Source organism: Abramis brama (assembly GCF_963993115.1).
Source record: "Abramis brama genome assembly, chromosome: 20".
Classification (NCBI taxonomy): Eukaryota; Metazoa; Chordata; class Actinopteri; order Cypriniformes; family Leuciscidae; genus Abramis; species Abramis brama.
In genome coordinates this window covers 7,115,080-7,131,333 of record NC_139982.1, presented here as the reverse complement: position 1 = coordinate 7,131,333, position 16,254 = coordinate 7,115,080, and positions in this window count along the sequence as shown.

The following is a 16,254-nucleotide window of genomic DNA, read 5'->3' as shown; positions in this document are numbered from 1 at the left end:
GCTCTTTTTGTTCTTCTGGCTCCGCACTGCTGTTGGTGCTTAAATGCTTGCTGTGTTGCTGTAATTGATGTGCTTACAGAACTTGCTGTGCTTGATGTACATTAAATTTCTGATGTTTTGCTCTTTTGGCTCCGCATTGCGCTACAGCGGCTTTTGCTTGCTGTGCCTTGCAGGGCTTGGCCCCGTATTGCTGCTTGCAGCTATATTAGTAATTATTATTATTATTCTTCTTCCTCCTCTTGAAGTCTATGGCAGCCCTATGAACCATACATAGGAAAATGATGAAATTTGGCACACTTGTAGTGATGGTAATGAAAAGTAATTGTAGCAATTTTTGAGTCTCTAGGTCCAACTCTATAGCGCCACCAGCAGTTCAAAAATTCAACATTGAAATGGTTATAACTTTTGAACCCTTTGATCTAGAAAAATGAAACTTAGTACACCTGATTCATCTCATCATGCTGATTAGAACCAATATCTTACATTAAGACTCCGCCCATTACAGTAGTGGCCATTTTGAAAAGTACAGTATGCAGTTTTTTTGCTACTCCTCCTTCAAAATTGGTCTAATTTTGTCCAAACATGTACTCAAATGATCTTCGGACTGAGCCGCATAAAAGTACTGTCCCCGATTTTTTTTATTCTTCTCTGATCAAAAGTTATGACGTCGCAAACTTAACGAGGTCGACCCAAAATTGGTTCAGAAGCTATAGCTCGGCCAAACTTTGATCAATCGAAACGAAAATTGGTACACTTCATCGGAAGCATGATCTGAGGTTCCATGCCAAAGTTGGGAACAGCGCCACCTACGGGTCATGAGATATGGAAAATGCATATTTTGGCCAATAACTTATGAACAGTTTGTCAGAAAATTATAAACTTGGTGTCTATCGATTCCTTGGGTCATGACAAATCCGTGGATATCGATTTTGCCATGATGGGATGTACCACGTGTCCGCCATTTTGAATGATGTCATAATTTGCAATATCTTTTAAACTATTTGAAATTTCTTCACCAAATTTGGTATGGATCATCATTAGCATGGCCCGAAGGTACCTGAGAAATTTGATCACAGCGCCACCTAGTGTTCCAGAGATATCATTGTTTTTTGAAAAAACGCTTATAACTTTTGCTAACATTGCTTGAAATTTGATTTCTTTATGTCAATATATTCCTTGGCTTATGCCGATTTCAACGATATCTCATATGTTATTTATCAACAATGTGACTGGCCGCCATATTGGAGTGAATGTAAAACAGTTTTTTCGCTACTCCTCCTTCAAAATTGGTCTAATTTTGTCCAAACATGTACTCAAATGATCTTCGGACTGAGCCGCATAAAAGTACTGTCCCCGATTTTTTTGCTATACTGGAAAAAAAAAGTTATGATGTCGCAAACTTAATGAGGTCGACCCATAATTGGTTCAGAGGCTGTAACTTGTGAACAGTTTGTCACAAAATCATAAAATTGGTGTCTATCGATTCCTTGCGTCATGTCGAATCTGAGGATATCTATTTTGCCAGCATTGGATGTACCACATCATAAGCTATATTAGCATTAAGTTAGCTTAGCATGCTAATCTCGTTAACATGATTTTGTGTGCTCATTCACACACTGAAGCCTCTCCTCTGCAGCTTTGTAAAACATGTCCTCTGGGTGGCGCAAGTGGTTCAACCATGCGTCATGAATCCCGAACCATTGTGGTCGTGGGTTCGAGACCAGTGTGGGGCGACTTTGAAATTGTGTATAAAATAATAATTTAAATTCCTTCCGGCTCTGCACTGCTGTTGGTGCTTAAATGCTAGCTGTGCTGCTGTAATTGATGTGCTTACTGTGCTTGATGTACATTAAATTTCTGATGTTTTGCTCTTCTGGCTCCGCATTGCGCTACAGCGGCTGTTGCTTGCTCTGCCTTGCAGGGCTTGGCCCCGTATTGCTGCTTGCAGCTATATTCTTATTATTATTATTATTATTATTCTTCTTCCTCCTCTTGAAGTCTATGGCAGCCCTATGAACCATACATAGGAAAATGATGAAATTTGGCACACTTGTAGTGATGGTAATGAAAAGTAATTGTAGCAATTTTTGAGTCTCTAGGTCCAACTCTATAGCGCCACCAGCAGTTCAAAAATTCAACATTGAAATGGTTATAACTTTTGAACCCTTTGATCTAGAAAAATGAAACTTAGTACACCTGATTCATCTCATCATGCTGATTAGAACCAATATCTTACATTAAGACTCCGCCCATTACAGTAGTGGCCATTTTGAAAAGTACAGTATGCAGTTTTTTTGCTACTCCTCCTTCAAAATTGGTCTAATTTTGTCCAAACATGTACTCAAATGATCTTCGGACTGAGCCGCATAAAAGTACTGTCCCCGATTTTTTTTATTCTTCTCTGATCAAAAGTTATGACGTCGCAAACTTAACGAGGTCGACCCAAAATTGGTTCAGAAGCTATAGCTCGGCCAAACTTTGATCAATCGAAACGAAAATTGGTACACTTCATCGGAAGCATGATCTGAGGTTCCATGCCAAAGTTGGGAACAGCGCCACCTACGGGTCATGAGATATGGAAAATGCATATTTTGGCCAATAACTTATGAACAGTTTGTCAGAAAATTATAAACTTGGTGTCTATCGATTCCTTGGGTCATGACAAATCCGTGGATATCGATTTTGCCATGATGGGATGTACCACGTGTCCGCCATTTTGAATGATGTCATAATTTGCAATATCTTTTAAACTATTTGAAATTTCTTCACCAAATTTGGTATGGATCATCATTAGCATGGCCCGAAGGTACCTGAGAAATTTGATCACAGCGCCACCTAGTGTTCCAGAGATATCATTGTTTTTTGAAAAAACGCTTATAACTTTTGCTAACATTGCTTGAAATTTGATTTCTTTATGTCAATATATTCCTTGGCTTATGCCGATTTCAACGATATCTCATATGTTATTTATCAACAATGTGACTGGCCGCCATATTGGAGTGAATGTAAAACAGTTTTTTCGCTACTCCTCCTTCAAAATTGGTCTAATTTTGTCCAAACATGTACTCAAATGATCTTCGGACTGAGCCGCATAAAAGTACTGTCCCCGATTTTTTTGCTATACTGGAAAAAAAAAGTTATGATGTCGCAAACTTAATGAGGTCAACCCATAATTGGTTCAGAGGCTGTAACTTGTGAACAGTTTGTCACAAAATCATAAAATTGGTGTCTATCGATTCCTTGCGTCATGTCGAATCTGAGGATATCTATTTTGCCAGCATTGGATGTACCACATCATAAGCTATATTAGCATTAAGTTAGCTTAGCATGCTAATCTCGTTAACATGATTTTGTGTGCTCATTCACACACTGAAGCCTCTCCTCTGCAGCTTTGTAAAACATGTCCTCTGGGTGGCGCAAGTGGTTCAACCATGCGTCATGAATCCCGAACCATTGTGGTCGTGGGTTCGAGACCAGTGTGGGGCGACTTTGAAATTGTGTATAAAATAATAATTTAAATTCCTTCCGGCTCTGCACTGCTGTTGGTGCTTAAATGCTAGCTGTGCTGCTGTAATTGATGTGCTTACTGTGCTTGATGTACATTAAATTTCTGATGTTTTGCTCTTCTGGCTCCGCATTGCGCTACAGCGGCTGTTGCTTGCTCTGCCTTGCAGGGCTTGGCCCCGTATTGCTGCTTGCAGCTATTTAGGGGCCAAGCCCCGAAGGGGCTATGGCACCTATTGTATCTGTTAGTTTTCTTATTATTATTAGGGGCCAAGCCCCGAAGGGGCTATGGCACCTATTGTATCTGTTAGTTTTCTTATTATTAGGGGCCAAGCCCCGAAGGGGCTATGGCACCTATTGTATCTGTTAGTTTTCTTATTATTATTATTAGGGGCCAAGCCCCGAAGGGGCTATGGCACCTATTGTATCTGTTAGTTTTCTTATTAGGGGCCAAGCCCCGAAGGGGCTATGGCACCTATTGTATCTGTTAGTTTTCTTATTAGGGGCCAAGCCCCGAAGGGGCTATGGCACCTATTGTATCTGTTAGTTTTCTTATTAGGGGCCAAGCCCCGAAGGGGCTATGGCACCTATTGTATCTGTTAGTTTTCTTATTATTAGGGGCCAAGCCCCGAAGGGGCTATGGCACCTATTGTATCTGTTAGTTTTCTTATTATTATTATTAGGGGCCAAGCCCCGAAGGGGCTATGGCACCTATTGTATCTGTTAGTTTTCTTATTATTAGGGGCCAAGCCCCGAAGGGGCTATGGCACCTATTGTATCTGTTAGTTTTCTTATTATTATTAGGGGCCAAGCCCCGAAGGGGCTATGGCACCTATTGTATCTGTTAGTTTTCTTATTATTATTATTAGGGGCCAAGCCCCGAAGGGGCTATGGCACCTATTGTATCTGTTAGTTTTCTTATTATTATTAGGGGCCAAGCCCCGAAGGGGCTATGGCACCTATTGTATCTGTTAGTTTTCTTATTATTATTAGGGGCCAAGCCCCGAAGGGGCTATGGCACCTATTGTATCTGTTAGTTTTCTTATTATTATTATTATTATTATTCTTCTTCCTCCTCTTGAAGTCTATGGCAGCCCTATGAACCATACATAGGAAAATGATGAAATTTGGCACACTTGTAGTGATGGTAATGAAAAGTAATTGTAGCAATTTTTGAGTCTCTAGGTCCAACTCTATAGCGCCACCAGCAGTTCAAAAATTCAACATTGAAATGGTTATAACTTTTGAACCCTTTGATCTAGAAAAATGAAACTTAGTACACCTGATTCATCTCATCATGCTGATTAGAACCAATATCTTACATTAAGACTCCGCCCATTACAGTAGTGGCCATTTTGAAAAGTACAGTATGCAGTTTTTTTGCTACTCCTCCTTCAAAATTGGTCTAATTTTGTCCAAACATGTACTCAAATGATCTTCGGACTGAGCCGCATAAAAGTACTGTCCCCGATTTTTTTTATTCTTCTCTGATCAAAAGTTATGACGTCGCAAACTTAACGAGGTCGACCCAAAATTGGTTCAGAAGCTATAGCTCGGCCAAACTTTGATCAATCGAAACGAAAATTGGTACACTTCATCGGAAGCATGATCTGAGGTTCCATGCCAAAGTTGGGAACAGCGCCACCTACGGGTCATGAGATATGGAAAATGCATATTTTGGCCAATAACTTATGAACAGTTTGTCAGAAAATTATAAACTTGGTGTCTATCGATTCCTTGGGTCATGACAAATCCGTGGATATCGATTTTGCCATGATGGGATGTACCACGTGTCCGCCATTTTGAATGATGTCATAATTTGCAATATCTTTTAAACTATTTGAAATTTCTTCACCAAATTTGGTATGGATCATCATTAGCATGGCCCGAAGGTACCTGAGAAATTTGATCACAGCGCCACCTAGTGTTCCAGAGATATCATTGTTTTTTGAAAAAACGCTTATAACTTTTGCTAACATTGCTTGAAATTTGATTTCTTTATGTCAATATATTCCTTGGCTTATGCCGATTTCAACGATATCTCATATGTTATTTATCAACAATGTGACTGGCCGCCATATTGGAGTGAATGTAAAACAGTTTTTTCGCTACTCCTCCTTCAAAATTGGTCTAATTTTGTCCAAACATGTACTCAAATGATCTTCGGACTGAGCCGCATAAAAGTACTGTCCCCGATTTTTTTGCTATACTCGAAAAAAAAAGTTATGATGTCGCAAACTTAATGAGGTCAACCCATAATTGGTTCAGAGGCTGTAACTTGTGAACAGTTTGTCACAAAATCATAAAATTGGTGTCTATCAATTCCTTGCGTCATGTCGAATCTGAGGATATCTATTTTGCCAGCATTGGATGTACCACATCATAAGCTATATTAGCATTAAGTTAGCTTAGCATGCTAATCTCGTTAACATGATTTTGTGTGCTCATTCACACACTGAAGCCTCTCCTCTGCAGCTTTGTAAAACATGTCCTCTGGGTGGCGCAAGTGGTTCAACCATGCGTCATGAATCCCGAACCATTGTGGTCGTGGGTTCGAGACCAGTGTGGGGCGACTTTGAAATTGTGTATAAAATAATAATTTAAATTCCTTCCGGCTCTGCACTGCTGTTGGTGCTTAAATGCTAGCTGTGCTGCTGTAATTGATGTGCTTACTGTGCTTGATGTACATTAAATTTCTGATGTTTTGCTCTTCTGGCTCCGCATTGCGCTACAGCGGCTGTTGCTTGCTCTGCCTTGCAGGGCTTGGCCCCGTATTGCTGCTTGCAGCTATATTTATTATTATTATTCTTCTTCCTCCTCTTGAAGTCTATGGCAGCCCTATGAACCATACATAGGAAAATGATGAAATTTGGCACACTTGTAGTGATGGTAATGAAAAGTAATTGTAGCAATTTTTGAGTCTCTAGGTCCAACTCTATAGCGCCACCAGCAGTTCAAAAATTCAACATTGAAATGGTTATAACTTTTGAACCCTTTGATCTAGAAAAATGAAACTTAGTACACCTGATTCATCTCATCATGCTGATTAGAACCAATATCTTACATTAAGACTCCGCCCATTACAGTAGTGGCCATTTTGAAAAGTACAGTATGCAGTTTTTTTGCTACTCCTCCTTCAAAATTGGTCTAATTTTGTCCAAACATGTACTCAAATGATCTTCGGACTGAGCCGCATAAAAGTACTGTCCCCGATTTTTTTTATTCTTCTCTGATCAAAAGTTATGACGTCGCAAACTTAACGAGGTCGACCCAAAATTGGTTCAGAAGCTATAGCTCGGCCAAACTTTGATCAATCGAAACGAAAATTGGTACACTTCATCGGAAGCATGATCTGAGGTTCCATGCCAAAGTTGGGAACAGCGCCACCTACGGGTCATGAGATATGGAAAATGCATATTTTGGCCAATAACTTATGAACAGTTTGTCAGAAAATTATAAACTTGGTGTCTATCGATTCCTTGGGTCATGACAAATCCGTGGATATCGATTTTGCCATGATGGGATGTACCACGTGTCCGCCATTTTGAATGATGTCATAATTTGCAATATCTTTTAAACTATTTGAAATTTCTTCACCAAATTTGGTATGGATCATCATTAGCATGGCCCGAAGGTACCTGAGAAATTTGATCACAGCGCCACCTAGTGTTCCAGAGATATCATTGTTTTTTGAAAAAACGCTTATAACTTTTGCTAACATTGCTTGAAATTTGATTTCTTTATGTCAATATATTCCTTGGCTTATGCCGATTTCAACGATATCTCATATGTTATTTATCAACAATGTGACTGGCCGCCATATTGGAGTGAATGTAAAACAGTTTTTTCGCTACTCCTCCTTCAAAATTGGTCTAATTTTGTCCAAACATGTACTCAAATGATCTTCGGACTGAGCCGCATAAAAGTACTGTCCCCGATTTTTTTGCTATACTGGAAAAAAAAAGTTATGATGTCGCAAACTTAATGAGGTCAACCCATAATTGGTTCAGAGGCTGTAACTTGTGAACAGTTTGTCACAAAATCATAAAATTGGTGTCTATCGATTCCTTGCGTCATGTCGAATCTGAGGATATCTATTTTGCCAGCATTGGATGTACCACATCATAAGCTATATTAGCATTAAGTTAGCTTAGCATGCTAATCTCGTTAACATGATTTTGTGTGCTCATTCACACACTGAAGCCTCTCCTCTGCAGCTTTGTAAAACATGTCCTCTGGGTGGCGCAAGTGGTTCAACCATGCGTCATGAATCCCGAACCATTGTGGTCGTGGGTTCGAGACCAGTGTGGGGCGACTTTGAAATTGTGTATAAAATAATAATTTAAATTCCTTCCGGCTCTGCACTGCTGTTGGTGCTTAAATGCTAGCTGTGCTGCTGTAATTGATGTGCTTACTGTGCTTGATGTACATTAAATTTCTGATGTTTTGCTCTTCTGGCTCCGCATTGCGCTACAGCGGCTGTTGCTTGCTCTGCCTTGCAGGGCTTGGCCCCGTATTGCTGCTTGCAGCTATATTTATTATTATTATTCTTCTTCCTCCTCTTGAAGTCTATGGCAGCCCTATGAACCATACATAGGAAAATGATGAAATTTGGCACACTTGTAGTGATGGTAATGAAAAGTAATTGTAGCAATTTTTGAGTCTCTAGGTCCAACTCTATAGCGCCACCAGCAGTTCAAAAATTCAACATTGAAATGGTTATAACTTTTGAACCCTTTGATCTAGAAAAATGAAACTTAGTACACCTGATTCATCTCATCATGCTGATTAGAACCAATATCTTACATTAAGACTCCGCCCATTACAGTAGTGGCCATTTTGAAAAGTACAGTATGCAGTTTTTTTGCTACTCCTCCTTCAAAATTGGTCTAATTTTGTCCAAACATGTACTCAAATGATCTTCGGACTGAGCCGCATAAAAGTACTGTCCCCGATTTTTTTTATTCTTCTCTGATCAAAAGTTATGACGTCGCAAACTTAACGAGGTCGACCCAAAATTGGTTCAGAAGCTATAGCTCGGCCAAACTTTGATCAATCGAAACGAAAATTGGTACACTTCATCGGAAGCATGATCTGAGGTTCCATGCCAAAGTTGGGAACAGCGCCACCTACGGGTCATGAGATATGGAAAATGCATATTTTGGCCAATAACTTATGAACAGTTTGTCAGAAAATTATAAACTTGGTGTCTATCGATTCCTTGGGTCATGACAAATCCGTGGATATCGATTTTGCCATGATGGGATGTACCACGTGTCCGCCATTTTGAATGATGTCATAATTTGCAATATCTTTTAAACTATTTGAAATTTCTTCACCAAATTTGGTATGGATCATCATTAGCATGGCCCGAAGGTACCTGAGAAATTTGATCACAGCGCCACCTAGTGTTCCAGAGATATCATTGTTTTTTGAAAAAACGCTTATAACTTTTGCTAACATTGCTTGAAATTTGATTTCTTTATGTCAATATATTCCTTGGCTTATGCCGATTTCAACGATATCTCATATGTTATTTATCAACAATGTGACTGGCCGCCATATTGGAGTGAATGTAAAACAGTTTTTTCGCTACTCCTCCTTCAAAATTGGTCTAATTTTGTCCAAACATGTACTCAAATGATCTTCGGACTGAGCCGCATAAAAGTACTGTCCCCGATTTTTTTGCTATACTGGAAAAAAAAAGTTATGATGTCGCAAACTTAATGAGGTCAACCCATAATTGGTTCAGAGGCTGTAACTTGTGAACAGTTTGTCACAAAATCATAAAATTGGTGTCTATCGATTCCTTGCGTCATGTCGAATCTGAGGATATCTATTTTGCCAGCATTGGATGTACCACATCATAAGCTATATTAGCATTAAGTTAGCTTAGCATGCTAATCTCGTTAACATGATTTTGTGTGCTCATTCACACACTGAAGCCTCTCCTCTGCAGCTTTGTAAAACATGTCCTCTGGGTGGCGCAAGTGGTTCAACCATGCGTCATGAATCCCGAACCATTGTGGTCGTGGGTTCGAGACCAGTGTGGGGCGACTTTGAAATTGTGTATAAAATAATAATTTAAATTCCTTCCGGCTCTGCACTGCTGTTGGTGCTTAAATGCTAGCTGTGCTGCTGTAATTGATGTGCTTACTGTGCTTGATGTACATTAAATTTCTGATGTTTTGCTCTTCTGGCTCCGCATTGCGCTACAGCGGCTGTTGCTTGCTCTGCCTTGCAGGGCTTGGCCCCGTATTGCTGCTTGCAGCTATATTTATTATTATTATTATTCTTCTTCCTCCTCTTGAAGTCTATGGCAGCCCTATGAACCATACATAGGAAAATGATGAAATTTGGCACACTTGTAGTGATGGTAATGAAAAGTAATTGTAGCAATTTTTGAGTCTCTAGGTCCAACTCTATAGCGCCACCAGCAGTTCAAAAATTCAACATTGAAATGGTTATAACTTTTGAACCCTTTGATCTAGAAAAATGAAACTTAGTACACCTGATTCATCTCATCATGCTGATTAGAACCAATATCTTACATTAAGACTCCGCCCATTACAGTAGTGGCCATTTTGAAAAGTACAGTATGCAGTTTTTTTGCTACTCCTCCTTCAAAATTGGTCTAATTTTGTCCAAACATGTACTCAAATGATCTTCGGACTGAGCCGCATAAAAGTACTGTCCCCGATTTTTTTTATTCTTCTCTGATCAAAAGTTATGACGTCGCAAACTTAACGAGGTCGACCCAAAATTGGTTCAGAAGCTATAGCTCGGCCAAACTTTGATCAATCGAAACGAAAATTGGTACACTTCATCGGAAGCATGATCTGAGGTTCCATGCCAAAGTTGGGAACAGCGCCACCTACGGGTCATGAGATATGGAAAATGCATATTTTGGCCAATAACTTATGAACAGTTTGTCAGAAAATTATAAACTTGGTGTCTATCGATTCCTTGGGTCATGACAAATCCGTGGATATCGATTTTGCCATAATGGGATGTACCACGTGTCCGCCATTTTGAATGATGTCATAATTTGCAATATCTTTTAAACTATTTGAAATTTCTTCACCAAATTTGGTATGGATCATCATTAGCATGGCCCGAAGGTACATGAGAAGTTTGATCACAGCGCCACCTAGTGTTCCAGAGATATCATTGTTTTTTGAAAAAACACTTATAACTTTTGCCAACATTGCTTGAAATTTGATTTCTTTATGTCAATATATTCCTTGGCTTATGCCGATTTCAACGATATCTCATATGTTATTTTTCAACAATGTGACTGGCCGCCATATTGGAGCGAATGTAAAACAGTTTTTTCGCTACTCCTCCTTCAAAATTGGTCTAATTTTGTCCAAATATGTACTCAAATGATCTTCGGACTGAGCCGCATAAAAGTACTGTCCCCGATTTTTTTGCTCTACTGGAAAAAAAAAGTTATGATGTCGCAAACTTAATGAGGTCAACCCATAATTGGTTCAGAGGCTGTAACTTGTGAACAGTTTGTCACAAAATCATAAAATTGGTGTCTATCGATTCCTTGCGTCATGTCGAATCTGAGGATATCTATTTTGCCAGCATTGGATGTACCACATCATAACCTATATTAGCATTAAGTTAGCTTAGCATGCTAATCTCGTTAACATGATTTTGTGTGCTCATTCACACACTGAAGCCTCTCCTCTGCAGCTTTGTAAAACATGTCCTCTGGGTGGCGCAAGTGGTTCAACCATGCGTCATGAATCCCGAACCATTGTGGTCGTGGGTTCGAGACCAGTGTGGGGCGACTTTGAAATTGTGTATAAAATAATAATTTAAATTCCTTCCGGCTCTGCACTGCTGTTGGTGCTTAAATGCTAGCTGTGCTGCTGTAATTGATGTGCTTACTGTGCTTGATGTACATTAAATTTCTGATGTTTTGCTCTTCTGGCTCCGCATTGCGCTACAGCGGCTGTTGCTTGCTCTGCCTTGCAGGGCTTGGCCCCGTATTGCTGCTTGCAGCTATTTAGGGGCCAAGCCCCGAAGGGGCTATGGCACCTATTGTATCTGTTAGTTTTCTTATTAGGGGCCAAGCCCCGAAGGGGCTATGGCACCTATTGTATCTGTTAGTTTTCTTATTATTATTAGGGGCCAAGCCCCGAAGGGGCTATGGCACCTATTGTATCTGTTAGTTTTCTTATTATTATTAGGGGCCAAGCCCCGAAGGGGCTATGGCACCTATTGTATCTGTTAGTTTTCTTATTAGGGGCCAAGCCCCGAAGGGGCTATGGCACCTATTGTATCTGTTAGTTTTCTTATTAGGGGCCAAGCCCCGAAGGGGCTATGGCACCTATTGTATCTGTTAGTTTTCTTATTAGGGGCCAAGCCCCGAAGGGGCTATGGCACCTATTGTATCTGTTAGTTTTCTTATTAGGGGCCAAGCCCCGAAGGGGCTATGGCACCTATTGTATCTGTTAGTTTTCTTATTATTATTATTATTATTATTCTTCTTCCTCCTCTTGAAGTCTATGGCAGCCCTATGAACCATACATAGGAAAATGATGAAATTTGGCACACTTGTAGTGATGGTAATGAAAAGTAATTGTAGCAATTTTTGAGTCTCTAGGTCCAACTCTATAGCGCCACCAGCAGTTCAAAAATTCAACATTGAAATGGTTATAACTTTTGAACCCTTTGATCTAGAAAAATGAAACTTAGTACACCTGATTCATCTCATCATGCTGATTAGAACCAATATCTTACATTAAGACTCCGCCCATTACAGTAGTGGCCATTTTGAAAAGTACAGTATGCAGTTTTTTTGCTACTCCTCCTTCAAAATTGGTCTAATTTTGTCCAAACATGTACTCAAATGATCTTCGGACTGAGCCGCATAAAAGTACTGTCCCCGATTTTTTTTATTCTTCTCTGATCAAAAGTTATGACGTCGCAAACTTAACGAGGTCGACCCAAAATTGGTTCAGAAGCTATAGCTCGGCCAAACTTTGATCAATCGAAACGAAAATTGGTACACTTCATCGGAAGCATGATCTGAGGTTCCATGCCAAAGTTGGGAACAGCGCCACCTACGGGTCATGAGATATGGAAAATGCATATTTTGGCCAATAACTTATGAACAGTTTGTCAGAAAATTATAAACTTGGTGTCTATCGATTCCTTGGGTCATGACAAATCCGTGGATATCGATTTTGCCATAATGGGATGTACCACGTGTCCGCCATTTTGAATGATGTCATAATTTGCAATATCTTTTAAACTATTTGAAATTTCTTCACCAAATTTGGTATGGATCATCATTAGCATGGCCCGAAGGTACATGAGAAGTTTGATCACAGCGCCACCTAGTGTTCCAGAGATATCATTGTTTTTTGAAAAAACACTTATAACTTTTGCCAACATTGCTTGAAATTTGATTTCTTTATGTCAATATATTCCTTGGCTTATGCCGATTTCAACGATATCTCATATGTTATTTTTCAACAATGTGACTGGCCGCCATATTGGAGCGAATGTAAAACAGTTTTTTCGCTACTCCTCCTTCAAAATTGGTCTAATTTTGTCCAAATATGTACTCAAATGATCTTCGGACTGAGCCGCATAAAAGTACTGTCCCCGATTTTTTTGCTCTACTGGAAAAAAAAAGTTATGATGTCGCAAACTTAATGAGGTCAACCCATAATTGGTTCAGAGGCTGTAACTTGTGAACAGTTTGTCACAAAATCATAAAATTGGTGTCTATCGATTCCTTGCGTCATGTCGAATCTGAGGATATCTATTTTGCCAGCATTGGATGTACCACATCATAAGCTATATTAGCATTAAGTTAGCTTAGCATGCTAATCTCGTTAACATGATTTTGTGTGCTCATTCACACACTGAAGCCTCTCCTCTGCAGCTTTGTAAAACATGTCCTCTGGGTGGCGCAAGTGGTTCAACCATGCGTCATGAATCCCGAACCATTGTGGTCGTGGGTTCGAGACCAGTGTGGGGCGACTTTGAAATTGTGTATAAAATAATAATTTAAATTCCTTCCGGCTCTGCACTGCTGTTGGTGCTTAAATGCTAGCTGTGCTGCTGTAATTGATGTGCTTACTGTGCTTGATGTACATTAAATTTCTGATGTTTTGCTCTTCTGGCTCCGCATTGCGCTACAGCGGCTGTTGCTTGCTCTGCCTTGCAGGGCTTGGCCCCGTATTGCTGCTTGCAGCTATTTAGGGGCCAAGCCCCGAAGGGGCTATGGCACCTATTGTATCTGTTAGTTTTCTTATTAGGGGCCAAGCCCCGAAGGGGCTATGGCACCTATTGTATCTGTTAGTTTTCTTATTATTATTAGGGGCCAAGCCCCGAAGGGGCTATGGCACCTATTGTATCTGTTAGTTTTCTTATTATTAGGGGCCAAGCCCCGAAGGGGCTATGGCACCTATTGTATCTGTTAGTTTTCTTATTATTATTAGGGGCCAAGCCCCGAAGGGGCTATGGCACCTATTGTATCTGTTAGTTTTCTTATTATTAGGGGCCAAGCCCCGAAGGGGCTATGGCACCTATTGTATCTGTTAGTTTTCTTATTAGGGGCCAAGCCCCGAAGGGGCTATGGCACCTATTGTATCTGTTAGTTTTCTTATTATTATTATTATTAGGGGCCAAGCCCCGAAGGGGCTATGGCACCTATTGTATCTGTTAGTTTTCTTATTATTATTAGGGGCCAAGCCCCGAAGGGGCTATGGCACCTATTGTATCTGTTAGTTTTCTTATTATTATTAGGGGCCAAGCCCCGAAGGGGCTATGGCACCTATTGTATCTGTTAGTTTTCTTATTAGGGGCCAAGCCCCGAAGGGGCTATGGCACCTATTGTATCTGTTAGTTTTCTTATTATTATTATTATTATTATTCTTCTTCCTCCTCTTGAAGTCTATGGCAGCCCTATGAACCATACATAGGAAAATGATGAAATTTGGCACACTTGTAGTGATGGTAATGAAAAGTAATTGTAGCAATTTTTGAGTCTCTAGGTCCAACTCTATAGCGCCACCAGCAGTTCAAAAATTCAACATTGAAATGGTTATAACTTTTGAACCCTTTGATCTAGAAAAATGAAACTTAGTACACCTGATTCATCTCATCATGCTGATTAGAACCAATATCTTACATTAAGACTCCGCCCATTACAGTAGTGGCCATTTTGAAAAGTACAGTATGCAGTTTTTTTGCTACTCCTCCTTCAAAATTGGTCTAATTTTGTCCAAACATGTACTCAAATGATCTTCGGACTGAGCCGCATAAAAGTACTGTCCCCGATTTTTTTTATTCTTCTCTGATCAAAAGTTATGACGTCGCAAACTTAACGAGGTCGACCCAAAATTGGTTCAGAAGCTATAGCTCGGCCAAACTTTGATCAATCGAAACGAAAATTGGTACACTTCATCGGAAGCATGATCTGAGGTTCCATGCCAAAGTTGGGAACAGCGCCACCTACGGGTCATGAGATATGGAAAATGCATATTTTGGCCAATAACTTATGAACAGTTTGTCAGAAAATTATAAACTTGGTGTCTATCGATTCCTTGGGTCATGACAAATCCGTGGATATCGATTTTGCCATGATGGGATGTACCACGTGTCCGCCATTTTGAATGATGTCATAATTTGCAATATCTTTTAAACTATTTGAAATTTCTTCACCAAATTTGGTATGGATCATCATTAGCATGGCCCGAAGGTACCTGAGAAATTTGATCACAGCGCCACCTAGTGTTCCAGAGATATCATTGTTTTTTGAAAAAACGCTTATAACTTTTGCTAACATTGCTTGAAATTTGATTTCTTTATGTCAATATATTCCTTGGCTTATGCCGATTTCAACGATATCTCATATGTTATTTATCAACAATGTGACTGGCCGCCATATTGGAGTGAATGTAAAACAGTTTTTTCGCTACTCCTCCTTCAAAATTGGTCTAATTTTGTCCAAACATGTACTCAAATGATCTTCGGACTGAGCCGCATAAAAGTACTGTCCCCGATTTTTTTGCTATACTGGAAAAAAAAAGTTATGATGTCGCAAACTTAATGAGGTCAACCCATAATTGGTTCAGAGGCTGTAACTTGTGAACAGTTTGTCACAAAATCATAAAATTGGTGTCTATCGATTCCTTGCGTCATGTCGAATCTGAGGATATCTATTTTGCCAGCATTGGATGTACCACATCATAAGCTATATTAGCATTAAGTTAGCTTAGCATGCTAATCTCGTTAACATGATTTTGTGTGCTCATTCACACACTGAAGCCTCTCCTCTGCAGCTTTGTAAAACATGTCCTCTGGGTGGCGCAAGTGGTTCAACCATGCGTCATGAATCCCGAACCATTGTGGTCGTGGGTTCGAGACCAGTGTGGGGCGACTTTGAAATTGTGTATAAAATAATAATTTAAATTCCTTCCGGCTCTGCACTGCTGTTGGTGCTTAAATGCTAGCTGTGCTGCTGTAATTGATGTGCTTACTGTGCTTGATGTACATTAAATTTCTGATGTTTTGCTCTTCTGGCTCCGCATTGCGCTACAGCGGCTGTTGCTTGCTCTGCCTTGCAGGGCTTGGCCCCGTATTGCTGCTTGCAGCTATATTTATTATTATTATTATTATTCTTCTTCCTCCTCTTGAAGTCTATGGCAGCCCTATGAACCATACATAGGAAAATGATGAAATTTGGCACACTTGTAGTGATGGTAATGAAAAGTAATT